At 32.4% G+C, this 27,929-nt stretch overlaps 3 pseudogenes; all 3 read right to left on the reverse strand.

Moving 5' to 3' along the window:
* Positions 1–3,318: 3,318 nt before the first annotated feature.
* LOC126010349 (uncharacterized) lies at positions 3,319–3,495 on the reverse strand (annotated as a pseudogene).
* A 61-nt stretch (positions 3,496–3,556) lies between these two features.
* Positions 3,557–3,700, reverse strand: LOC126010342 (uncharacterized; annotated as a pseudogene).
* Positions 3,701–6,450: 2,750 nt separating this feature from the next.
* LOC126008712 (ZW10 interactor-like) lies at positions 6,451–7,064 on the reverse strand (annotated as a pseudogene).
* Between the last annotated feature and the right edge of the window lie 20,865 nt (positions 7,065–27,929).

Below are 27,929 nucleotides of genomic sequence, written 5' to 3' on the forward strand. Positions count from 1 at the left end.
GGTCTTCCCTGGTAGAGGATTGCTTCCAGGTGATGTTATAGACAAACCTCACAATTAAGGGGCAATACAGCAAGCCCTGTCGAGTAAGCAGGACATTGTTCTTGTTGTCTTCTCAGTGTTAAGGGGTGTCTCTTTTGAGTAGATAGATGTCAGAGCAGCTGTAGGGTCTTCCCTGGTACAGGAATGCCACCAGGTGATGTTATATACAACTTTGGATGTTTTGTAAATGTCTTCTCTAGATCAAGGGGTGAATGGAGAATGCCCATTCTTATGAGGCCTGTGCCTGGTCTTTATGTCAATGTTCAGGGTGTAAGGTCTCATTGCACTACAAGATTTGTGTGTTCCCATCTCTATTAGATAAGAACCTATTGGTATGTATAGTATTTTCCCATTTTAGTGTGCCTAAGCAAACAAGAAATAAAGCCACGTGGTGCTATCAGATATATGGGGGCGTACGAATATTTCCAACAAGACCAATGACTTGGTTCAAACATAAGTATTAAACTGAGGGATTCTTTCACACCAAATTCCATATTGAGCAGTTCACAAAGAGAAGATAAAAAACATGGGGGCGGGAATCGTCACTGTGTAAGAAAATATTCAGCAAAAGTTTATAGACATCAAAGAAAACACCCATAAAACAACAGCCTGCTTACAGGAAAGGGCTTCCTGCATTGCCCTTTCATGGTGAGGTGAAACGAGAAGACACTCCACATCATGACTTCAATGTAAGACATGCAGATTCCAGAATCTTTAATACAGAAACATGATACCAACAACAGAGACTGTGTGAAAAGTGTGTTGGCACTACAGACAATGTCTTGGATTGGACGATAACTTGCCTGAAGCCTAGAGCTGGTCTTATGCTAGGAAACTTCAGGGGTAGGATCTCTTTGTATTTAGGCCAAGGTAATTCCTTTTCATGCCTCTCATATTTTGGTGGGCTTATGCAAACAACAATTACCACTCTAACACCATTTTTACTGTGCTCCTTTGACTCTAATCCTTAAAACACACCCACTTAAAATTTGAGGTTAACTTAAGCTAATATGCATGTACATGGAAATGTAAAAAATACTATGCCTCTAATGTTAAAGGAGTTATGTAAGTTTGATGGCTTTAGATTGCCTTGTGTGCTGTTAAGAAATATTATAATGTGCTACAATCTGGGGACTCGAGGGAAAAAATAATTGCACATGAATTCTGTTCTATTTTTATCTTAACGTTCTTTGGCTGAAAGTTCAAAGTTAAGATATCAGCAAGGGGACTTCTTCTGAGAATTATGTTATGGGTGATTGTCCTTCCACTGTAACTTTACCTTGTCCTCTTTCTTTGCATCTTTTGTTCTCATAATTCAAAATAAAATAATTTAAAAAAAGCTTACAAAATTACATAAAATTCTACAAATTCTACTAACAATTTTATACCATTACCTCAAAATAGAGCGCCTTGATTTACAATTCTTTTAAGGATAAATTACCATGTACAACGTTCAAACAATAGTAACTTGACTAGTGTTACACTACCTCCATAAACTCCTTCCCATCATCATCACCATATTTATTTCCTAACTGGCGTACTAAAAAACTATGACTGGAACATAAGAATAGTGTAAAACAATTCAAAAGAAACTAATAATACTGTGAATCACTGTTAAACAAAAGATAAACAGCCAGAATTAAATATGTAGCATATTGTATATCTCAGTTATGAACAATTCTAGAATGAAAAAAAATGCTACAGGGTTAGATAGTACTTCACTATATGTATTTGTGTGAAGTGAATGCAATACTCAGAATGAATACTCAGAAAATTTTCCCCAGACATACAATCAACTAATTTTTGATAAAGGAGCAGGAAACACTAAATGGAGCAGGGAAAGCCTCTTCAACAAGTGGTGTTGGCACAATTGGATAGCTGCTTGCAAAAAATTGAACTTAGACCCCCAGCTATCATCATGTACGAAGGTAAAATCCAAATGGATTAAAGACCTCGATATCAGCCCCATAAACCATAAGATATATAGAACAGCACATAGGCAAGACACTCCAGGACATTACAGGCATCTTCAAGAAGGAAACTGCACTTTCCAAGCAAGTGAAAGCAGAGATTAACAGATGGGAATATATTAAGCTGAGAAGCTTCTGCACCTCAAAGGAAATAGTGCCCAGGACACAAGAGCCACCCACTGAGTGGGAGAAACTATTCACCCAATACCCATCAGATAAGGGGCTAATCTCCAAAATATACAAGGCACTGACAGAACTTTACAAGAAAAAAACATCTAATCCCATCAAAAAATGGGGAGAAGAAATGAACAGACACTTTGACAAAGAAGAAATACAAATGGCCAAAAGACACATGAAAAAGTGCTCCACATCACTAATCATCAGGGACATGCAAATCAAAACAACGATGAGATACCACCTCATACCACAGAGAATGGCACACATCACAAAGAATGAGAATAAACAGTGTTGGCGGGGATGTGGAGAGAAAGGAACTCTTATCCACTGCTGGTGGGAATGCCGTCTAGTTCAACCTTTATGGAAAGCGATATGGAGATTCCTCCAAAAACTTGAAATCGAGCTCCCATATGATCCAGCTATACCACTCCTAGGAATATACCCTAAGAACACAAAAATACAGTACAAAAACCCCTTCCTTACACCTATATTCATTGCAGCACTATTTACCATAGCAAGACTCTGGAAACACCCAAGATGCCCTTCAACAGATGAATGGCTAAAGAAACTATGGTACATATACACAATGGAATATTATGCAGCTCTCAGGAGAGATGAAGTCATGAAATTTTCCTATACATGGATGTACACGGAATCTATTATGCTGAGTGAAATAAGTCAGAGAGAGAGAGAAAAACGCAGAATGGTCTCACTCATCTATGGGTTTTAAGAAAAATGAAAGACATTCTTGCAATAATAATTTTTAGACACAAAAGAGAAAAGAGCTGGAAGTTCCAGCTCACCTCAGGAAGCTCACCACAAAGAGTGATGAGTTTAATTAGAGAAATAACTACATTTTGAACTTTCCTAATAATGAGAATGTATGAGGGAAATGGAGAGCCTGTTTAGAGTACAGGCAGGGGTCAGGTGGGGAAGAGGGAGACTTGGGACATTGGTGATGGGAATGTTGCACTGGTGATGGGTGGTGTTCTTTACATGACTGAAACCCAAACACAATCATGTATGTGATCAAGGTGTTTAAATAAAAAAGAAAAAAAAAGAAAACTTGAGAAAAGTTTAATGACTAATTTTATTTATTTATTTATTTATTTATTTATTTATTTATTTATTTATTTGGTGCACTGTTCCCGGAGGTACTACAATACCAGGTTGATGCGTGGAATGGACGAAGCAAGCTATTCTAGTTCCTAGTGCCAAAAATCCATTTAATATATTGTCCTCGGATAGAGGACATAGCAGATATAAAACAGATAAGAATAGAAACTATTCTATATAGTTAAGAATAGAATTCTATATATTCTATATATATATAAATATATAAATATAACTATATTCTATATAGTTAAGAATAAGAATAGAAACTAGAAATATATTCTAGTTCCTAGTGCCAAAAATCCATTTAATATATTGTCCTCGGATAGAGGACATATCAGATATAAAACAGATAAGAATAGAAACTACACATGATCTTAGCCAAAAGACCGAGAAATGATTGATTAATTTTATTTTGGTTTTGAATGAAATTTAAAATAATTCAGGTCTAGAAGATGACAAAGATAAACAATTAATGACTGTGGTATTTGGGAAAAAATATTGTCAAAAGAACAATATAACACAAGTAACTCCATAAGTAAAACTTGTTTTATTTTTGTTTTTTGGAGACACCTACAGTTTTAATCAAAATTGACTCTCTGCTTTGTGCTCAGAGACTCTCCCTCCATAAACTCTGGGTCCATATATGGTGCTAGGGATTGAACTAGGGTTTGATTGGCTGACTTTGGCTCAGGTGTTACTAATTTTTTTGTCCTTATGCCCTTTCCATGATATATTTTACTTCCTCAAATATAGCAAATTTTCTTGTTAGACTCTTTGTTCTATTTTCTTATTCTTTTGATAACCCATCTTTCAGGATCACACTCTTCTACTTTTATATTATTATTATTATTTAGCTGAACAATAAGGATATAAATTAAACAGATGTGTAGGAGATACTTAAACTTTATAAAGAAAAAACAAAGATCTGGCAAGATTCGCTAATATAACAATATGTTATATGACAATCTATAAAGAATAGCAGTTCTTTTATAAGTTTCTTCTTCCTTAGAATTTTTGAAAACTAAACTTTTTACTGAAAACCTAAGTATTTTTCTTGCTCCTCTTGCATTTACTAATTTAATGATTTAAAAGAATGTTTTCCATTCTATTAGATAAGCATTGCTGTTTGAAGAGTATATTTGTTCTTGCAATAGTACATTTACTTTGTCATTTTAAAAATAGAAAGGTCTATTTTTGATTTTACTAGTTTGTTTTCCGTACAAATTTTAATATTTTTTCATATGTAATTTTCTTTACTATATGTTTCAAAGTCAGTATTTTCATGCATAAAATGGCTTTGAACAAGATTATATTTATTTTAATAATTCAATTTAGGAGAGAACTGAATCTGAACTCAGTAATCTTGTGTAGACTGTTGCACTTTCACATTAATGAAGAAATCTCACTAAGAATCAAGTGATATGTACTGTTCAGTTTAGTCTTCAATGAAGTCTATATTAACAGTTTTTATTAATTAGCTCTACTCTCCAACATTAGATATAGACAACCACAATTTACTGCAAAAGCAGATCATCACGATGTTTTAAAGCTCTTAATCTCAGAGACTTGCATTCTAATTGGTTTCTAAATGACACTCGTCTAATTGCCCCTTTGTTCACCAAAACAAAAATAAATAATAATATGTATGTTTTCTTTCTTTTTTTTTTTGGTAATAAAATCACCCTGAGAAACAAAGTTTAAAAGTTTTAGTCCTCAGTGCTCCAACACCCGTCCACCACCAATTTCCCCAGTTACCTCCTGTTTCCCACCAACCCAACCAACTGCCTACCCCTAAGGAAGATATTCTTCTCAATCTTTACTTTGCTTTTTCCATTTAGGCATCGTGGTTTGGAATAAGTTACTGAAGATATATCATGTATTATGCATATGTATGTTTTCTTATGATTATTCTGTGCATTGATCAATAAAAATTGATCAGTGAAATCAGGGGTACGCAGAACTTTGCAATGTGATTATTTTAAGAAATTAAGTCATAGGATCTATCACCATTAAATTTGTGTGTATATAAGTTGCATTGTTACTAATTCTCTTTGAAAAATTTAATGAATTAATTATGATTATAGTAAACTCTCACAACCATTGAGTAATTTTGTGATGTTATTAAATACTTTCATAAGGTCTTTTAATTTTTTAAATTGTGTCATTGTGAAATACACAGTTACAAAGTTGGTCATGTTGAGTTTCAGTCATGCAATACTCTAACACTCCTCACCAAAGCACATTTTTGCCATAAATGTCCAGCTACACTCCTGATCCCTCCTAAGTCAGCCTCTACTATATTGTTCTCTCCTTCTTTCTCTCTTTAAAAAAACTTTTCTAATTATAAAAACATAATTTAATTTTAAAATAGTGCATACCACATTTTATAAATTCCTATATTTTATGTAAGTAGATCTTTATTATAGTTTTAAGTTATATTTATATATTACTTTTTATTATTTTCTGAACAGAAAATTTCACATTTATTACTAAAATATTATAATAACATGACAATTCAGTAAAGAAAACTTGTATATTTTTAAGAAAGTACCAAGACTTTTAATCAACAGAATCCAAAACCTAACTCCAAAGAATTGTCAAAGGCTGTACTGTGGTATCATAGTCCACTCTAAAGTGAAAAGGCCACACAAAGTCAGGGAAGAAGATAAGAAGAAAGACACAGAGCTAAGCATGGGGATGAAGTACTAAGCTTCAAATAAGATTAATCTGTAAAACCTTCCACCCACTCCAAGCAGCTGAGATAGATGTAAACCAGAGACACCACTTCCCTTCATACCTCTTATTGACTATCAGGCCTGAGAGAGATTGACCTACTGTAGGATTCTTCCTCATGGCCTCATGTTCTCTAGGGAATCCATGCCACGATTTTATCTCTGGCAGATTTTAAATGATTACCTTGAGCACAAGGTATGAGCAGTAGATAAAGCCACAGGTAAATCTCACCCACCTTCTTTCTGCTTTCTTATCTGTCCCTCTTCTCATTCCTAGTACTGAACATTCTCCAGTTTTTACTTTAATGAGTTTAATGTTCTCCTGTTACTAGGTCAGCTTCTAGGGCTTTAATCCTCAGGAAAGTTTACCTATGGCGATAGCTATTTCTTTCTGTGTCTGGGAAGAGCGGTTTACCCTACAGGATGGGCAACAGCTGAAGAAAGGTCTCCTGCCTCTAGAGCCTGTCTTGATCCTGTCCTGCCTTCTGTTTCAGGGTTTCAAGTTCCTATTCTAGCCTCTTTGGGGCCTGTTCGGTCCGTGTATGATGCTCCCTTAATTGTTCAGGAACTTCTGCCAGAGAAATCAGATGTTTCTCCTGTTTCAAACACCACTGCTTTGGGGCTGCTCTGTATTTCTCCGTTGCAACTTGCTTCTTGGCCAAGAGCTTCCTGGAGCTGAACCTCTTCTCTTGAGTCTCCCCCAGCTTGGAAAGGACCAAAGCACTTGTGATGTCGTCCACATGCTCTTGGTAGGTGGCCTTCAGTTCTTTTCATTGCTCTTTGGCTTCAGTTGCCTTCTGATGGCTTGTACCTTCAGAAACCATGGAATCCTGATCTGGAGAAGCATTCTCCTGAACCAAGAAGTTTTGCAGGAAGTCTACTACCTACAGCTGGCTACGGAGCAGCTAGTCTTTTGAGAATCCACCACAAACTGGGCCAAGATCTGGGTGGGAAGTTCTGCCACTTCCTGCAGGCCTTTAGGCTGCAGAATGTCTGTTATCTCCACCAAAGCTGCCGCTTTGTGTGGCATCCAAGACCAAGTCCAGAAAATTTATTGTTAATAAAAGTATTGCTGCTTTCGTATTTAAACATTTTACTTTACTAGAACAGAACTATACTAAACTCTAATTAAAATAGTGTTAATGGAGTATTTATTAAACCAAGAACCATCACAAGAGTTAAACACTTAAATATGCTTTGTTTCAAAATGCACTTTATATTTAAAATTTCAATTCAAATAGCACAAAAACTCAATCAAAAACACAAAATATAAGCATAATACAAGTATTTTATGAAAAGTTACATTATTTCATTGTCTCCTCATTTTTATACATAGTTTGAATATTAGTAATTCAATGAAGCAAATTGTAATCTAATATTTAAGAGAGAAACCGAAGTGTGAATTTTATTTTAAGGAACATGTAGTTTACGCAATGTAGGCAGTGTTAACATCCCAATACATTTTTTCATAATTCCAAGAGATGTAAATGGAAATGTTCTTAGGTTAAGTGCATACTCATCTATGCAGGCATTCTTCACAAACAAAAAATGTGTCTGTCATGCCCTTAAAAAAACATATTAAAAGTTCAGGGAAAAAAGGATAGATGATATCAGGGACATCCTATGTGATAATGGCTCCCGTTTTAGAATATCTGGTAATCTACATTTAAATATAGATCTCAACTATAGATGTAAAGCAACAATTTTATTTTACAAAAGAAATATTGCACAAAAATCAATCAAGTCTAATCATTCATTTTTATTTGTTTTCTATATTAAAATTATAGATATTATATAAATTATTATATTGATTATTATATAATATACAACACATGATAATATTATAACATAAGATAATATAATATATAAAATACATTTTATATATTATATTTTATTTTTATATATTTTATATATTATATTATATTTTATACTATATTATTATTGTTATATTTGTAGTTAGCTCACAAAGTGTTTACATTGTTCATTTATTATTACATAAGAATCATTAAATAATATTTTAATTTTAATATAAAAATATTTTTGAGTCCACAAAGTTAGTACAATTTGAATGATGATTACCTTCCTGACCTGATTTGGATCCAGGGTACCATAAAGTTTTTCTAATGCCCTCCAGCAGAGATTTCTGAGTGCAGAACCAGAAATAAGTTGTTTGTGGCATTATTCATTCATTTTTTTCTTTTACTTTTTTTAATGGTTTGATTGTTTCATTAAAATATGTAACCCATTTTATTCAAAAGCAAATATTTGCACTACTGAGACTTACAATGTATAATTTAAAAACATATCTCACCTTTAGAAAAATTTTAGTTTCCGTATAAGGTACTATGCTTTTACATAATACAACATAAATTCTATGAAGAAATATTCTTATTTGCATGTAATGATATTCACATAATAAAGAAATTTAAGTTACTAACCCACACAATTAAGGGATAGGATTAAATATCAAAATTAGGGTTTCACTATTAAAAGCTTGATTAGTTTTCATGAGAGAGTAACTCACTGGGGCCAGAGTGGAGGTGCATAGTGGTAAGCATCTGCCTTGCTGGTGCTAGCCTAGGAAGGACTGCAGTTCTATCCCCCCGGGTCTCACATGGTTCCCCAAACCAGGAGCAATTTCTGAGCGCATAGCCAGGAGAAACACCTAAACATCACCGGGTGTTGCCCCAAAATTCAAAAGAAAGAAAAGAAAGAAAGAAAGAAAGAAAGAAAGAAAGAAAGAAAGAAAGAAAGAAAGAAAGAAAGAAAGAAAGAAAGAAAGAAAGAAAGAAAGAAAGAAAGAAAGAAAGAAAGAAAGAAAGAAGAAAGAAAGAAGAAAGAAAGAAAGAAGAAAGAAAGAAAGAAAGAAAGAAAGAAAGAAAGAAAGAAAGAAAGAAAGAAAGAAAGAAAGAAAGAAAGAAATAAAGAAAAGAAAGTAACTCACTGATTTACTCTCTACATGATTGTATATAAGATGATTAAATTCTATTATGTCAATAATGCCATCATAATCACATTAGACCAGGGGTCTCAAACTGGCGGCCCTCCGTAATCGCGATTATTCGACTACTGAATAATCGCAATAAAAATCACATTAGTAAGAAAAGATCGCATCAAACATTCGCATACCCCAAGTAGTTCCGTTCAGGGTATGCAAATGTTTAATGTGATTTTTTCTTACTAATGCGATTTTTAATTGCAAATATTCAGTAAGCGGATAATCGCGAATACTTTGCGCCTAGTGCAGACGTCATTTCCGCTGCTCCTGCCTGCTGTCCCTTGCATTATGGGAGGCCTAAGGGAGAGAAGGGAGAGAAATTTATTACAGAATTAGATTTTGTCATACCTTCATCATGACTTCATCAAAGCCTGCAGTGAAGAGAAAGATTGATGACAAGCACAAACAATTTCAGGAAAAGTGGGAGATGCAGTATTTCTTTGTTGAGCACAGGGGCATCCCCACATGCCTTATTTGCTCAGAGAAAGTTGCAGTGCACAAGGAATACAACTTGAAACGCCATTATTCAACTAAACATGTTGAGGAATGTGCAAAATATCAAGGAAATGAGAGGGCCAAGCAGGTTGCCAGTCTTAAAGCATGTCTAATGAGGCAACATAATTTCTTCAAGAAAGCAACCAAAGAGAATGTTGCATCAGTCGAAGCTAGTTACATGGTTCGTGAGATGATTGCTCTGGCAGGGAAACCATTCACAGAAGGAGAGTTTGTTAAAAAAAATGCATGTTACAGGCTGCCAGTTTATCTGTCCTGAAAAGAAAGGTCAGTTTAGCTAAATCAGCCTTTCTGCTAACACTATGATAAAGCACATTTCTGACATGTCAAGTGACATTTATCATCAACTGTGTGAGAAAGCCAAATGTTTTGATGCATACTCAGTAGCTCTTGAGGAGGGCACAGATATAACAGACACTGCACAGCTCACAATTTATGTCTGTGGTGTTGATTGCAATTTTGAATTGACAGAGGAGCTGCTCACAATAATTCCAATGGATGGCCAGACCACAGCTAATGAGATATTTTGGCATCTGTGTGATGCCATTGAGAATGCAGGTTTGCCATGGAAGAGGTTTGTTAGAATAATAACTAATGGAGTGCCATCAATGACAGGGAGGAAAAATGGACTGGTGGCACTTGTTCAAAAAAAACTTGAAGAGGAGGGTGTAGAGAAGGCCATTGCTCTTCACTGCATTATCCATCAGCAGGCCCTTTGCAGTAAATGCCTGCCGTGTGACAATGTGATGTCTGTTGTTGTGAAATGCATTAACCAAATCAGATCCAGGGGCTTAAAGCACAGGAGGTTCTGTGCTTTTTTAGAACAAATGGAGTCAGAATATGGAGGTATGCTCTATTTCACCCAGGTACATTGGCTCAGCTGGGGAAATGTCCTGAAAAGATTTTTTTGAGTTGAGAGAAGAAGTGAAAGCCTTCATGGAGAAGGATGGGAATGCTGTTTCTGAGTTGAGTGATCACAAATGGCTTATGGACTTATCTTTTCTTCTTGACATCACACATAAGCTGAATGTACTAAATAAAATGTTACAAGGCCTAGGGAAGCTTATCAGTGCTGCCTACGACAACGTGAGAGCATTCTCCACAAAACTTGTGTTATGGAAATCCCAGCTCTCTCAGACAAACCTTTGCCATATCCCAGCATGGAAGGAACTTGTGGATGCAGGCATACCATTCAGTGGTGAGAAATATGTTGATGCTATTTTTAAGCTAGAGAAGGAATTTGATCACAGATTGCAGACTTCAAAAAGCACAGAGCCACTTTCCACATTTTTGTGGACCCCTTTTCCTTTGATGTGCAAGATGCCCCTCCTGTGCTTCAAATGGAGCTCATTGACCTGCAATGCAACTCTGATCTCAAAGCCAAGTTCAGGGAGATTAGTGGAGAAGCAGACATGCATGGGCAATTTGTGAGAGAATTGCCCCCCCCCCCAACTTCCCTGAGCTTTTCCGAATATTCAAGTGCACTATGTGCCTTTTTGGGAGCACATATTTGTGTGAAATGTTATTATCCACATTGAACTTCAATAAGTCAAAGTACAGGTCTAGACTTAATGATGATCATCTTCAAGCCATACTGAGGGTCTCAACTGCTTCCTCTCTAAAGCCAAATGTGGTTCAGATTTGTGAGAAGAAGCGCTGTCAGGTCTCTTGCAGCAAGGAATAAGTAAAAGATGCCATGTTCAGAAGATCTGTTCATGATCTTCACTCAATGTTCTATTCATGTTCAGAAGAAATAATTAAAACTGTTAATAATGACATTTGAGGAATTTTTTTTGTGAAATCCCTTATGCAGCCCTGCCTCACCCCGACTTTGCCTCCTGCAGCCCCCAGGTAAATTGAGTTTGAGACCCCTGCATTAGGCAATCAAGACTCAGAGTGATATGAAGCTAAAATTTTATAAATTCAGAAAAATTCTGAACTGAAATAGAATATAGACACAATTAGTCTTGCTGTGGTTTGATTCTTCTGATTATCTCATTTTTATTTCTCAAAATGTTCATTTTTTTTATTCTTTGCTTATTAAAATGTGTTTTGATGATTTAAATTGGACCACAAGTAGATGTGTGTAATTAGGAAAAAGCAAACATTCTATTCAATAAAAATAATTTTCTAAAGTCCCTCCAAGGTGGCATTGCTACATGACAAATTATATGTCTGAAGATGAAATATGTTCAGTCCAATTATCTTGTCACCCAAATTCCATTGCTATTTTGATTTGAAGAAGATACCTAGGAACTTACATTTTAACTAAACTAATAAAATTACCTGGCTTATTCGTACTGTACAAAAATGAGTACATTTAGGAAGAGCAAGATGGGCATTGTGGTAAGGGAAAGATGCAGAATGGCAAATGTAGGGCATACGGACATAAAGAGAAGAAATAAAAGTGACCAAATAAAACAGCATCTGAGAACTTGACTGTAGAACTGAATTTATCAGAGCAAAAGAAAGGAGGGTAAAGGAGAGAGGACCACAGGGTCATGTTGTAGGAAAGCTGAGATTGTTGTGGGATGTGTCTTGTTAGTATGTTATATATATAAAGTTGTATCATGACCAGTATAGTAAATCACAATTTCTAAAAATTAAAAAGTATATATTTTCTATTTAAGGGGCATGATTTTTAAAAGAGAGACATGATATTTGGGGGTATCTCCTGGTGATAATTGGGGAACATTATAATGCTGGGGATACAAGTAGAAACTCCTACATATATTACATATATTATCAGCCTTTTCCTGATTATAGATAGGTGTTCTCTGAAAAAAGTATACTTTTGTTTGTAGGATAAACACATTTGTTGATTAATATTTGCAAAAATTAGGCAAAGAATATAAATATAAATGAGATAAACATTACAAAGAAGCACAAAGAAACAAAATAAAACTAAATTACATACATATTTGTGTATTATTTTGTTTATTTTGGCACCATACTCTGCAATGCTTTAAGGTTTACTCCTATCTCTGTGCTCAAAGGTCATTTTTGGCACTTTTAGAGTCATATGTAGTACTGATATTTAACCTGTTAGCCACACACAAAGTGAGTAGGGTAAACTGAGCACTGTGCTCTCTCTCTGCCCTTGCTTTGTATTTGTTTTTTATCTTAAACATGAAAAGCAGCTATTTTAGTATTGTTTGTATTATTAATTAAACTATGGATATACCTTTTGTCTTTTGCATAGTTTTGGTAAGCTTTAGGCTAATAGTTTCAAACAAGAAAAGTGGAGCAAACATGTAGCTTCAAACTACTTAAATATTCCCCCTTATCTGTGACTCACCTCTTGAATGATTAATCTTCATCTCTGGATGTAAGATTAACTTTGATCAAGAGACTATGAGAAAAGAAATTTTGTTCTGGAATGAGAATGTTAAGATTTAGTGACTGTTTCACTTGAATTTCTTTTAGTCTTACTAGTTCTAATCTACAGTTCAGTGAGAATTTACTTTATCTACCTAGCTTTATCTATCTATCTATCTATCTATCTATCTATCTATCTATCTATCTATCATCTATCTATCTATCTATCTATCTATCTATCTATCTATCTATCTATCTATCTATCTATCATCTATCTTTATCTATCCATCATCTATCATCTATCTATCATCTATCTTCATCATCATCTATAGCTCTATCTACCTATCATCTATTTATCTATCTATATATCTTTCTATCATCTATCTAATCTACCTATCTATCTATCTATCTATCATCTATCATCTATCTATCTATTTCTCTTTTGCATCAAATGTGGTGATACTCAGAGGCTACTCTTGGCTCTGTCCTCAAGGACCATTCCTGGAGGTACTTAGGGGACCTCTGATGATTATTGAACCTTGGTATACAGTATATGCACCCTAATCTCTATTATCTCTCTACTACCTTCTTACTATTTATTTGACCCTGCATTTTTGTGACATTAGTTTGTTCATGATTCTTTATATGAATCTTAACTCACTTAAATGAAATGACAGCAATAATCACTGACAGCTCCTAACCTTTTTGCCAAATTTCTGCTGAAGGAAACTGCTCAGGGTCAGCTACTTCAGACTTTAATGTGTTACAGAGCCAACAGAAGTGGAAGAGCTCAGAGTTTACCAGCAGATGCTAGCAATGCCCATATGAGTAGTCATTTGGTTCATCTATGATTCAGGGTCAAACTGATACTTTTTTTTCTCTAAGACTGTTTCTGAATTTATTAGAATGGTTACAAACTAGTATTTAAATCAAGGCTTAATATAAGACTATTTGAATACTAATAAGCACTAGCTTATTGAACTTAAATATTCATAAAATAAAACTACATGGTTTATCAAAAAAGTTTTTGATGCAGTAAACTTTAAATATTGATTAATTAGATACCCATATTCATTTACAGTGTGAAATGTACTAATACAAGGTATTTTAAAACTAATTTAGAGTTTGATGTGTGGTTGACATTTTTTCTAATTTATAGGCTCTCTTTTAAAAATGTTGTCTCATTTTTTATTCCTGTTTAAACGCAAAAGGAATTCCCTGAGTTTTATGTTCTTTAAATAAAGGAGAAAAAATTAAACACCAATATTTTTGTTTAGGAATTGCTGTGCAAATTCTTCAGGCACATCCAATGCATATGTTCCTGTATATTTACTATTTGCAAGATATTTTATTTAACTTAGTAATGTTCAAAATCACTATGCTAAAAAAATGTGACTCTTCAAAATGGGTTAATGAATTGAAATAAATGAAATAAATCCTTCAATTACCAATTATGCTTTCATAGTTTATTTATATATAGAAAACATATAAGAATATATTTCAAATTTTGGAACCAATAGAATGAAATCATAAGATATATTGTCCATAGATGTAAGGACAACCAAACCAGTCAAAGTTTATAGCATAATAAAATAATAGAAACTACTGGATGTTTGGGGGCAACAAATAACTAATCTCACAGTCTTACCAACAATATTTGAAATGTTAGAGAAATCTTGTTGTGTAGGCTATAATTGATAATGACAAAATACTCAGTGGAGAAATGAAACAGCAGAAATGCTTCTCTGAGGAACAACAATGATTTAGAAAACTCTCTAGATAGTGAACCCATGGTAGTCATTTGCTTTGAAATATGTTTCTTCTAGCAGTCAGGAAAAAAATAAATCACTTATCTGAAATGCTAATCACATATTTATTTGTAAGAAACCTTTAAAGATCACAAAGCAAAAAAATTCTTTAGCTGTTTTTAAAAGTAGTTTTAAATTTGGAAAAAGAAATAGATAATTTTGGTGGTTTTTTTAGAATGTAGATTCAATTAGAAAGCCAGTGTTTGATTTTTTAAATAATGAGTCCATTTTTAAAAAGATGAAATTTCTTCAGTGTTTCCCTACAAAACAACAAACAAAAAAAAATCTTTTGTTAGGGCTGAGAAGATTCAGATGATTTTAAATAAGCGATCTTCCATTACATAAATACATGCATATGTCACCAACGTGGTTATATTGACCTTTGCTAACTAAAGGCAAATATATTTATACATACCACACACATATATGCACATGAATAAACATATATACATACAACATGAGAGTAATGCAGATTTTGGATATAAAATCGTAGTTTTGAACTTTCACATTATATTACAGTAACCAAATTTTTAATTCATGCAAAAATCATTTCATTTGCATTTTTGACATTATTTAAGAGCATATATTTGCTAGGTATTAGAGCCAAATATATAGGATTGAAATCATGATTAGGAAATGTGTTTTAAATAGAATTCTCATGGATGTATTAATTATATACTCCTTCAAACTTGTTTAGTGTAGTATAAATATCACATATATTTAGAATAATAGGATAAACAAATTATATAACCATCCTATGAAGTACTTGATTAATATTTATATGGATAAACAGAATGTCTAAATCAAGTATTTGAAACAGTGTGAAATTCTTTCTGAATTAAAAAGGAAACTAACAAATATTATAGAGATAATCATCTATATTGTCAAACTTTGTTTTATAATTCAGAGCTCACAGTTCACCTAAAAAAATTAGTTGAAGGAAAATTCCTACAGAAAATACACAACATTTATTTAGTTGTTATAGGTTGAAAATTTAAAATTTATTTGAAATATGACTGCAAACTGACTATATTTTATATAACTTATAATGGTAAATGGAATAAAGAAATAAACATTAAGTATTTAAAATGACTATTAAAATTAAAATGTCTCTATATAAATAATAGAAAATAATAATTTGTAATATAAACAATTTAATAAAACAGCAACTGGCTAACAAAATTACAATTTTATAACCGGAACATTTTTATTTTTCCCATTAAAAAAACATCTTAGCTTTTATCTTTTAGAAACAGCAAGAATTCAAGTTAGGACATTTTAACTTAAGCATCTGCTATAAATAGGTATTATCTCTAATTCATTTTCCAGGCTTTTCCCAGCCATATCTATATATCTTCATGCTATAATTAACATTATAGCATAGATAATACTGTACTTAAATAGAACAAAATTTAAATTTATTAAAACTATCTATATTAAACTTGAAGATAGTTTGGTTTATGGCAAATTATTTAGTATGTCACTTTTAATTTCATTAAGTATTTTAGTTAAATGATAAAATAAGATATTATAATTATAATTATACCTATATCATAGAGTTTATTCTGTGAATACTCATATTTTTACCTATAAATCAATTATTGCTATATGAATTATTTAAGTTAATAATAACCTCAGAAGAGTAATATTCTTTTCCTTTTTATGTTTACCAAATTCCCCATTGCAGAATATCATTAGTGTTGTGCTTTATAACAGAAAAATAATCTATCACAAACTACAATAAGGGGAGAACTAATTAAAAATCAGATAATTAATTATAGCTTAGACAGAGGAATAGAAAGATAAAGTGAACAAGTAAAAGAAAATGCTAAGAATATGGGTTTTTTTCAATGCTCACAAATTTTGCAGTAGAAAACCTGCTTCCTTCTCATTTAGCAGAATAGTGCTGACAGAATATCCTACAAAGCTTTATAGTCAGGAAACACAGACAGTAGTAGTAGATGGATTGGGGATTTAGAGGGCAAGGGAGATGGTCTAAGTGAAAGCACCAATTTATCAGCCTCTGACAATCCTGAGTTTGCAAGAAACATTAGAAAGGTGAGAAGATAGCAAATAACAATGAAACAAAGAGTAGAGAAGTTTATCTTCTGATTCAATGGCTAGTTAACTGTCAGTAGGAGAAAAATCTCACTAATATATTTTTATATTCTGGGTAAATTTTGTACCATGGTTTTATGGTTGTATCATAAACTCTTGAATTTTATAGGTGAGTTCATACAGTTTTTCTTGCATGCAGTATTTTCTATCTAAAAGCCTTATGATAATAATAGCAATATTGACTTTAATTTAATACCATGAGATATTGGTAAGTCTATATTAAGTCCTCAGTATTTGAAAAATGTGTCTCCAAATGTGTACAGGAAAAAATAAGGAAACATTCAAAACTATTTTAAATTATTCAAATAACACAACTGATAATATGCTGTTAATGTAGCTAAATTCCAAAGTATTTTAATAAAACCAAGATGTTTTCAAAATTACACCATAAAGTCATACCAACTATATGATTCTTCACTATAAAAATATCATTGATATACTCACGTTAAATAAACGTTGACTTTGGAGATATAGTATTAATTCACAGACCATGATGGTTTGTGCAAAAAATTACATTGTGTGTTCATTATAATAATAAGTATAAGTTTTGATGTTGACATTTATTTTTTATGGAATTATGTTCCTGTGTTAAGCTTACAGATGAGGATTTTTTTTATTGTGGTCGAAGTGAATTACAATTCTTTCACAGTTATATTTAAGGCACAAGTGAGGGGCATTCCCAGCACCAGTGTTGCCCTTCATCCTGCCCTGTTCCGAGCATGCATCCCACATGTCTGATTTTTATTTCCACTAAATGAACATTCAACTGTCTGGTCTTGGTACCATGGGAGGGAGGGGGGAAAAGGCAAACAGAAAAGAGGAAAATCTGTAAGTCCATCTAGGTGTTATAAATATCTATTTAGAAGAAGGAAGGGAAAAGAAAAAGAAAAAGGTAGCAAAACAAAACAAAACAAACAAAAAACAATGAGGGGGTAACAACAAAATTACAAAAAGAATAAACCAAAAACCATCAGCTACAGAAAAAAAGAGAAAAAAACAAAAACAAAAACAAAACAGACCAGCAACTTCTAAAAAAAGGGTTGTTTCTTCTTTCTTCTTCTTCTTCTTCTTCTTCTTCTTCTTCTTCTTCTTCTTCTTCTTCTTCTTCTTCTTCTTCTTCTTCTTCTTCTTCTTCTTCTTCTTCTTCTTCTTCTTCTTCTTCTTCTTCTTCTTCTTCTTCTTTTCTTCTTCTTCTCCTCCTCCTCCTCCTCCTTCTTCTTCTTTTCTTCTTCTTCTTCTTCTTCTTCTTCTTCTTCTTCTTCTTCTTCTTCTTCTTCTTCTTCTTCTTCTTTTCTTCTTCTTCATCCTACTCCTCCTCCTTCTTCTTCTTTTCTTCTTCTTCTTCTTCTTCTTCTTCTTCTTCTTCTTCTTCTTCTTCTTCTCTTCTTCTTCTTCTTCTTCTTCTTCTTCATCTTCTTCTTCTTCTTCTTTCTTCTCCTTTTCTTCTTCTTATCCTCCTCCTCTTCCTCCTCCTCTTCTTTTTCTTCTTCTTCCTCCCCCTCTTCCTCCTCCTCCTTCTGCATACGCATAGTAAATATTGGGGAAATTAATGCGGGAATTCCCTTGGCCTAAGAGATACAGGGTTTCTCCACCCTTGAAGCATACTGTCATGGGAACAGCTACAGGCTCCATGCTCACTCATTTACACAACCCAAGGTCTTTTTATGGTTCCAGGAAACTTTCCACTCAGATGTGAATTTTACAAAAAAATATTAATCAAAAGAATATTTTTTTTCTTATGTGCTTGTTTGCTCATTTATTTATTTTGCAACTTCAAAACAGTGCTCGTTTCCCCAGTGCCATGTCCTGTAATTCCTTTGAAACAAACCAGAGGGCTCAATGCTATGGTCAAAGGATGTCATGCTCTTTGGGTCTTATATTGCCTGGGACCACTAGTTCTGTCCTTGAAGGTTCAGTAGTGTTGCACTAAAAATATGCTCAGATATTATATGGATATGGTGTCAGGGTTAGAACTCAGTATAGTATATTCTTTGACAACTAAGCTATGGTATATTCCTGGCCAGAGAGAGTTTTAAAAATGTCTAAACATACACCTATATATAATATTTATATTATATATAATTTAATTTTTAGATAACTATATAAGTTTATGTATCTTAAAGGTATAAAGGTAGCATGCCATAGCCACAAAAATAGTGTAAATATATTTACATCAAAAGTCATATACTGTTTACCCCTTCAATTCTCTTGCACCATTTTCAACTTTTAACAATGCCTTTATGGCTATCAGTTTCCAATTGACTAGAGCAATACTACAGCAGACCTGGGTTCTATTCCCCCTCACTGCACATGGTCCCCTGAGCACACTATATGTGGATCACTAAGTGTAGACCCAGGAGTAAGGCCTGAGACCAGATATAGGTCACCAAAAAATAAAAATAAACACCCTCTATCTATATCCTCATTTCTGTAGTCAAATTCTAAAAGTTTGATTTTATTTGACATATGTACTTCAATTTTCTTTATTTACTAAAAATAATGAAATAATCTTCTATTTACATGAGAAAATATTTTCATAAGTATGTAAAAATAACAGCAAAGCCAAAGAAATTAATATGAGTTTCTTTGAACCAAATACTTACATATTTACATTAAATAGGGAGGACACTGTCTTTTTGACATTATGTCATTATGACACACACAGTGTTTGTATATGGATGGGTTGTTAAAAAATAAAATAATATATTTAAATTCATGAATATCTTTGTATTTATATAATAAAATATTTTTATTATTTCTACTTCTAATATTTCTATTTATATTTCTATGCATTACACGTGTATTGCACTTTTATATTTAAATAGTATATTTTGTTTGTCTGATATTTTAGTAGTTTATAAAACAATATAATACTAAGATTTTACTTAGAATAAATACAAATACTTCTTGTCGTTTCTATTACTTTAAACTTATTTCGTTTTATATGACTGTCTTGCCTTTTTTTTTTTTAATTTTTATTGTAACCAAAGTGCATTACAAATCTTTCACTGCATCATTTATGGTACATAGTGACAATGAATGAGGGGCATTCCCACCACCAGTGCTGTCCTCCCACCGCCCCTGTTCCCAGTATGCATCCCATATCTCCCTCCTCTACCCCCCAGAATGCTAGTGCAACTGGTCTCCACTTTACAGCTTGTTGTAGATTAAGCATTCATTCCACCGTCATTGGAGATAAAAAGGATAAGAAAAAAAGGGAGAAAAAAAATTGGTAACAACTACCAAAAAAAAAAAAAAGATAGAAAAGAGAAAAAAAGAAAGAAAAGAAAAATGGAAGAAAAAAGAAAAAATGGATCTGGCAAATAAAAATAAAAATAAATCTCTAAATAATAAATACAAGAGTGAAATAAAAGAGAAAAATTAAAGAAAAAAGAGAAGGAAACTAAAGTCATAAACTAACAAATCAAAACAAAACAAGAAAAATTATGGGTGCTGGAGTGGCAGGGTTTGGCGTTCCCCCCACTTTTTTTTTTTTTTTTTTTTGCATAGGCACAGTAAGCATTGGGGTTGCCTTCTTTTTTTTCTTTTTTTTTTTTCTTTTGGTTTTTTGGGCCACACCCGGCAGTGCTCAGGGGTTACTCCTGGCTGTCTGCTCAGAAATAGCTCCTGGCAGGCATGGGGGAGGGGCATATGGACACCGAGATTCGAACCAACCACCTTAGGTCCTGGATCAGCTGCTTGCAAGGCAAACACCGCTGTGCTATCTCTCCGGGCCCTGGGGTTGCCTTCTTAATTGTACTATTTCATTATATTTTTGTACAGTATTGATGTTTTTTAGCTTAGCAGTTATATTATATATTCTAAAATATTCTAACCAAATGTTAAAATGATATGAAATGACCTCCAACATAAATCTCTTTAGAAAAGTTGTCTTAATTAATTTAAAAAGTAAAGACGTAGATTATTTTTTTAGTTACTATAATCCTAGTATAAGAATAAATTAATTAAGAGCTGGGAGAGGTAGTCAAGTGGGTGTGGTGTAGTGGGTGCAGAGCTTGAAGTCTTGTATATGACTCACCTCATTAAACCCATAACATGGTATATGATCCCCCTTAGTACTGCCATGAGCAATACATGAAAACAAGCCCTGTGAGGCCCCCAAAATAAATTTAAAAACAAAGAGAGAGAGAAAGAAGAATCATCAAAATCTAATCTGTTTAATGAGAGCCTTATCATTAACCGAGTCTGTGGCTCTAGGGTAGGACTAAGGTTAATCTGACAAATAACAGTGTCTGACTTTTACATTTCAACTCTTCACATTTTCCATTGTCCTCTCTTGAATTATATAGCTAGAAATGATTACATCCTCTCTTCTCATGCCTTAGGAGATAAGACATATCAAGTTTTTGCAGTGGTGTAATCAATTCTAGCTCTTTGAGAAGCTTTTGGCTTTACAAACAATGCCTCCTAAAGAGGGAATTGACAGACCAACTAATCTTCAATAAACTGTCTCCTATGAAAGGCCTCCTTCCTCTTTCAGACTAGTCTCGTAAATAAGTGGACAGAAAAAAAAATTACTGTCTTTGATTCAACAATTTATCAGCCTTATTTGGGTCAGCCAGTCTTTGCTTTGGAACACATTTCAAAAACAAATAGTAAAAATTTAATTCATATTTAGGAGAAAATAATTTGCATAAGACTGATAAATCAATTTATAGTTTTGTTCCACTCTCTGCCACATCTTTACTTCTCTAAAATAACATTTTTAAACTGAATAATAATAGATTAAAAATAATGCATAGTAAACTTGACTTGAGTAATCAATCACAAGGTGAATTTTTGTCAAAAAATATACAATGTATTTCAAATTGGATATTTCCTTCTCTGTCTTTGGTTGAGTTATTTGAGGTCCTAGTCTATTATTCATTTTGAGAAAGCCCTAATCTTTAAATTTGCATAATGTCTGTTCCAACTGTACTTTCTTAGATTCATCATTATTGTACTTGATATCTATCCATTTGTTACAGGCAAAATTACATTTGTATATTTAAATATATATATTTGTTTATTTCTTTGGCATTTATTGTCTTGGTGATGGTATAAACTGCTTCTCTCAGGTAATCAAACCCATTATTTGATTATGTAAGACCTTTCCTGGAAATAAGTCGTTTTCTTACAAAAGAACCAATCCTGACATGATACTACTAGCTAGACCGAATCTTTTCCAACTCACTCAGAAATCAGCATTTTAACTGTCCTAACTCATCTACTGTGTTATCAGACCAATAAAAACCATTTATTACCAAAAACTACTAGAATTATTTATACTGATTTATCTTAAAATTCTTTCCCTGGGAAAGTTCATACATTTATTTCTTTATGATTTCCCTTTGCATCTAACTCTGAACTAACTCTATGACAACTCTGTTCTAACCACTGTACTTTCTTGAATGGTGCATTAATTTTAGAAAATTTAAAGCATAATTTTTCATATACTTTGTCTCTTATACTGTTACTGACATTACTTTGCATATTACAGCTTCAAATTGTAAATGAAACAGCTTCTTAATGGATACAGTCATCTAAGATATGTTTGGAAGAAACTGCATAAAAGTAACATTATCTTTCTCAGAATATTCTGTATATGGGAATAAATATGATGTCTACAATTTTCAATTCCAGTGAATGTAATTAGAGTACTCAACTTATATGGAGAATAATGGGTTTTCAAATAATGATGTTTAAATAATAAACAATAACATTTTTAAATTAAATTCATTTTAAAATAAAGTCAACTTTTAGTTTATGATTTAACTTTTATTGTATATGAAACAATTATGAGATTTACATTTTTCTATTATTTCTCACCTACAGTGATTTAGACTAAATTAATCATCACTAAGGTAATTGCCAATGGAAATAAAATATCATTCTTACTCTTATATACCTATGAAGATGAATTTACAACTCAATTCCAGCAACATATGGATTCAAATATAAATCTTTCCTATGTTCCATCTGGATAACCTTAAATCTTAGTTTTATGCATGATAATTTCAATATACAACTTCAGCACATGTCATATTGATTTGTCTAAAATGCTTATGCACTAAATTTCTTTACTAGAAACATTTGCAATAGTATTTTGTAGCAAAATAATGCCTATTTACAAATATTTTTATATTCTATCCAAGAGTACTAACAAATGATATAAAAAAGTTAGTTATATAAATAACTTTTCAACTTTTGGTGGAATTAGAGCCACATCAGCAGTACTCAGAGACTATATCTCTGCATTAAGGAATTACTCCTGATGATGCTTGGAGATTATATGATACCAGAGACTGAACCTAGGTTGGCCTTATGAATGGCAAGATTTTTATCTGCTGTATTATCACTCTGGCCCAGGTAAATCATTATTTTAATATTTCAGATAAAATTTCTCCATGTTTTTACCCTCTATTGGTTTGCTACATATATGATTACAGGGAACTTGTAATTTATCTGGTAAATACATATATTTCAGGAATGTATACCTAAACTTGAGTTAATTAGTCAGCAAAATTGAAGTGTGGCTGACTTTATTTAAATGAGTCAAACTATCTCAAGTCTGTTTAACTAGTGTAGACTTTATTAATGTAATAATTAGATTAAGTAATTACCCATTAAATAATTTATCATTAATTATGATACTTATTTAATATAACTGATTTGCTTCAATTGAAGTTGGGAAGGGGATATAACATTTAACTAATATTTGAGAATTAGAAGGATATTATGGTTGCAAACATAAGGGGCAATTCAAAAGAACTTAACAGTTTGTAATAATTAAGCAAACAGTATTTTAGTTATGTGCAGTTATGTTTTTTATAATTGTGAAGACATAGAACTTGATTATCAAATGAGTGTAACAAGTAGGGAAGGGCAAAGGTGAGACAAATTCCCAAACAGGTTTTATGAGAATTAGGAAAGAATGTTTTTTATATATAGATAGTCCATATCAAAGAAGGAAGATAATAGGTAATGTAAAAGAAATATTAACCAATAGGATGAATGATCAAGACTCAAGCATGTAGTTTGGTAGTTTTATGAATAAAATCATTTGACAACTTTGTGAAAATATTCATTGATAAGTCATGTCACAGATTTTTATGACATACAGATATTATTAGGCAATTAATATCAGTGTGATAAGGAAGTATAGAGTCTTTCTCTGGTGTATTTTCTTTCTTTGAATACTTATATCTTTTCAAATTCATCTTGAAAGTAATGTTTGGCACTAATTTATTAGGTTAATATTATTTTTTATTATAAAATGATGTTATTAAATATCAATTCTGAGATTGGTTCACAGAAAATATATAGCTTCTAACTATGTACTTCCTTCACTTTTCTTACTTACACTTTAAAATCCAATTAACCATTTTAAACTAAATTATAATGAGACCCATTTGGCAAAGAAATGATTTCTATAACCAACAATTTCTGGGGATCTGTGGCCTGACAACTGACAAATGAATAAATAGAAGCAAACTCTTTTATATGATTAAAGAGTCACTTTGAGTCAATTATATACATATTAATTTTGATTTAAAAATAAGAAACATTTATCACATTAAAACTGAAATAGTAGGTAATTTATATAAGACATTAGATGAAAAATAAAAATAAATATCTAAATTTTTATATAGAAGACTTTATTTATTTTTGAAGGCTTGAACTGGGAGATTAAAGATTGAACTTTCATGTCCATATAACAAGTGTTTTTAAATATAATTTACTTTGGTTCTATAATATGGTAGGAAGATGGTATCAGATTAGAATATATAACTGAGCTTTATTCAATAATTAAATACCTCTCCAGAACTCAACCTTACCTATGAGGTTTTGAGGTTTTGATAAGTATAATGAGTTTTACACAACATATACATTTTGCTTTATATTTCAATGTATAGAATCAGGCTATAAAATGTGTTGGCAAATAAATGTTTAATCTTACTAACAAAATATATATTTTGCTGCATTCATAAAATATATATAACAAAGTATACATTATGCCTAAAATTAGTACATATATATTACTGCATTATATCTAATGCCAAGTCAAATGAAATATGGGAGAGTATATCAGTATGATTTTACATACAAGGATCACAAGAAGTATATTCAGTTCATTCCAATGCAATGCCTAAGTTTGTAGTAAATTATTGCTAGTCTTCGAATCAATAACGTAATATAAACCGAACACCTGTCAGGTCTTACATTTGATCCCATAAAATCCTTCTCTACTTTCCCCAAATCCTTGTGCTAGGTGTTTTATATTAAATTGGAATTTGGTGGAATAAATTTCACCTTGGGCTCTATAGACAGAAAAAATGGCGAAAGTGCAATATCTTTCTGGATACATCTTTTCTTAAACATACTACATGAGACTTTACAGTGCTCAATGTGGTTGGTTAGGTACAGGGAAACTCTGTCCTTAAGTAGCGCTACTGAATAAGGCAACTCAGTTTCATTATGTTATTTTGTCTTCAGGAAAAGTTTGCTGGGTGAGATTATTATGAATCCAATTCATTTTCACATGGAGAGCGAGTGCACTATCTCTTCTCTGGATATTGGGTTGTTACTTTAATATTGTTTATCATTTCAAAATAAGAATCAAAGAACTAGGATTGAAATGCAATGTTTGAGCAGAAAGCTGAATTATTTTAAAAAATCACCATCACTCATCTGCATATATAGAAAGCATATTGTGACAACAGCGAAATTATATGTCAGTAAAGCCAAATTTTGTTCTGTGAATTAACCATCATTTCAGCAGATGCCCACTTTTACCGAGGCTCTTTGAAGTTAATAAATGAAGAAGCAAAATGTCCTTGTGCAGAGACATGCATAATATCTGATGCAATGTTTACATGGGAAACTATGGACTTAGTTGAATTTAGCTGAGTTGAATTTATTAGATCTGTACTACTTTCTGATATCTTTCCCCCCTTCTTTTAATCCTTTTATGATCCATTCATGCAAAGCAGTGAGCCATGGTTCAATGGTTTTCTCCATTTTCTTTCTTTGCTTTTCTTTTCTCCCAGAATGCATTCTTTAATAATGAGTTTTACCTTAATTTATCTAAGGAGACAGTTTCTCAGAACAAGCTAAGTGGTTGCTCCTATCCCCACCTTCACCAACTGAGAATTGACAAATGTCGTTTCTCAGTGTAATAATTCAGGCATTAGGAAGACACATGAGGAACTATATCAGTAGGGTTAGTTATACCTGTTGCTAAACTCTTAATGTATATATTTTCATGTTTCTTCTCTTACATTCTTTTAAAGAATTGCACTTGAGAAATTTCAAAATCATGATCTGTTTTTTTTTTTGTCTTTGTCTGTGATACCTTTTCCTGTGACAAGATTTCAACTAATATAATTATAGCAAAATATAAAGATTTTTTTATAAATACATGGTAAAAACATAGTGCATTTGACTATTTAAAGAATTGTTTAATAACCCTAAAGTTAAAAGGATAGATACTTTTTAATCCATTTATTCACTACACTTTCTCATTATTGCAAAGTTTATGACAAAACAAATGCAAATTTAACATTTTATATAACCTTAAATATAAGCTTAGTAAAGCACCTTATAAATATATTTTAAATCAAGTACTAAATATTAAAGGGATAGATTAATAACAAAGAGTTTGTAAACAATAGCATTTTGCAGAAAATATTTCACCGAGATGTACAAAATTCAGAAAAATGTAATACATTTCAGTTTTTTTCACATATATTATGTCAAATTCTGTAAAATAAAAGCCTAAACTGATTCACAAGATAGAACTAGAATTATATGTCAAACTTGTAACACCAGACATAATTACATAAAACGATTCTGAAAAAAATTATTTGAGGGAGATAGTGTTTATCATCACAAGTAATAGGAGTCTTACAGTGGCAGGTATGAGTCAGTAAATCACTGTTTTCCTAGACACTCAATGGCCATCTGCTGCTCAGGAAGAATTAATTTAGTATGCTATGTCTTTAGCACACACAAACTAATGTCAAGTCATGAAATAATTTTTCTGTAATTAGTTTTTTAATAATTGTAATATATTCATGTTATATTCCATAATCAGCAAAACTCTTCCAGTAAGTCACTCAGTAAGAATGTTAAATACTTTGGAAGCTAATTAACTTTTTCAGGATACTAAATGCCATTTAACAACTTGGTGGCCAACGTTGACCTAAAGGAAATATATGCAACTCTGCATTAAATTTGTTTCATTCAGCTTTTGAGAGGTCTCAATTTTTACATTAGGGTGAGATCCACCACAAAAACAATCTTATAAATATTTAAGGTAAACCGGTACTTTGGATTATTTTCCCTTTATCATGTTATTGTAACCAAGATAATGAACTATATGCATCTCTAAGTGCTAAACACGGGCTTCACAAAGTGACTTTTAAAGAAACATTCAAAGAACGTATCATCTATGCTCTTTAGAACATCAATAGAGCAAATTTGTGAATGATAGCACTTTGATTTTCAAGGAAGAATTTGATGGTGTGTATACTGTTCAGTAACAGTTTATATTAGTAATGTTTATTGAATCATTATCTTTATTAATTAAATAATTATTTTCAAGTTTTCTTATTCATGAACATCATGTAGGGAAGAATAATGTTGGACTAGAAAGGTAATATAGTACTTAAGGCACTTGCCTTGAATAATACTAATGTAGCCCTAGTTCACTTGCATTATATTTTATAGAGTTCCCTACATAATACCAGAAGTGATTTTTTAAAATAATTTTTAATTGTGACCAAAGAGTTATGGATCTTTTAGAGTAATATTCAAGGTACATAGTGACAATAAATCAGGGCCATTCCCACCACCAGTGCTTTCCTCCCTCCACCTCTATTCCCAGCATGCATTCCATATCTCCCTTACTTGCCCCACGGACTGCTAGTATAACTGCTCCCCTCTGTGTCTAGCTTGTTGTTGTAGATTGGTATCAATTCTGTTATCATTGACTTTGGGTTTGGTGTTTCTGTCTGATCACTTTTTATTTCCACTCCATGTTCATACAACTGGTCCTGGTTCAGTCTATGTCCATTTCACCCCACCCCTCAGTTTACAAGCAGAACAAGATGATTCAAGTTATGTGGTTCTGTTTGGG

Source organism: Suncus etruscus, chromosome 5, assembly GCF_024139225.1.
Source record: "Suncus etruscus isolate mSunEtr1 chromosome 5, mSunEtr1.pri.cur, whole genome shotgun sequence".
NCBI lineage: Eukaryota > Metazoa > Chordata > Mammalia > Eulipotyphla > Soricidae > Suncus > Suncus etruscus.